This window comes from Cupressus sempervirens, chromosome 6 (assembly GCF_028749045.1).
Source record: "Cupressus sempervirens isolate cs-2001-9-10 chromosome 6, ASM2874904v1, whole genome shotgun sequence".
In the NCBI taxonomy this organism is placed as follows: domain Eukaryota; kingdom Viridiplantae; phylum Streptophyta; class Pinopsida; order Cupressales; family Cupressaceae; genus Cupressus; species Cupressus sempervirens.
Window position 1 is genome coordinate 80,695,830 of NC_143123.1, and position 1,404 is coordinate 80,697,233.

The following is a 1,404-nucleotide window of genomic DNA, read 5'->3' on the forward strand; positions in this document are numbered from 1 at the left end:
CATACCCCTTGATAGACTATCTAATGAAGATCCTAATATAGCTCTACCAACATCAATGACCCCATGCCACTAGGACTCCAACATCCACAATATGCATAATGGCCAGTATCAAGGCCAAAGTGACTTTTGTCCCACCTAAATTTGGGGCAATGTACCCTAATACTAGCCCACACACAAAAATAAATGTCTCTCCACCGATACTTTGTCCAGGTGCTCATCTAGGAGAAACTACCTACTTTGAATCTGGTACAGCACTTTAGGCCCCACCAGTCACTATACAATTGCCTCTCTTGTCATCTCCCTAATCGCCATCACTGGCATCCCTCACACTAGTAATTTGAAAATCCTATAAACATTCTCCAGCATGACTATCATCTCTCCTATCGATAGATGAAATGTGTCTATCGCATTGTGCCACCACTCACATAGGGTGATCAACATCACCATGTAGGTCTATGTGTGTGGCAACCTCGCCAAGTATCCCAAGCTGATGCCATCAGTCCTTGCCTAGTTTGTCGGCATGAACTACTCTCTGACACATAGTACAACTACCTATTGCTCCTATGACACCAAAGCATCTAGAGACCACTCATATAGACCAACAACATGTTAGTTTTCATTTTTATGTATACACCATCTAAATTCTACACACTCCTGACCCCCCCCCCCCCCCCTCGCAATCCCTCTACCAAATTCATATTTTTTTCTATACCACTTTCCCCTTTTCCTTTTTTACTCACATTCCTGCTGCCACGTTCCCACAAATGCTCATCCCTCGTGATCCCACTAACCCAGCTTATCATGAGATCACTCTTTGACCTTTTGACCCACAAAAACCCTATCTCACATTCCTATCCTCACAATCTTGTAATCACCATTTTCTCCCTTGCAATCTCATAGATATACCTTCTTGCGGGAATGAGCCAACCATAGTACCCTATTGGTCAAACCCTATCCTATTCCTACATTGACCCTACCTATTTTAGCATACTCATGTCCTTGCCACCTAGATCATGTTTTAATTTTTTATTTCATGAATAATATTTTCAAGTCCTATTTTACCCTTCCCCTCTAACCATTTTTGTGGGATCGCAATCCTGCTAATCCCTATAGTGATCTTGCCAGACTCGTGTCCACAGGATCATGTTTCCTACATTGCAAGAACACTACAAACACACCAAAATAAAAAACTAAAGATATATATTTTGACCCTACTGATTGATTTGGTGTCTATCACTCTCATACTCATCGTACCATGTATACCCAATGCTTTGGTCGTCCATGTACAGCCATTGTATCATCCAAGTCAGAGCTCCAATTAGTAATATCTTGTTGTTCGTATGAGCACAAATAACCCTTCCTAGCCCCCTAGGCCCCTTGTGGTGCCTTATTTTACTCTATTGA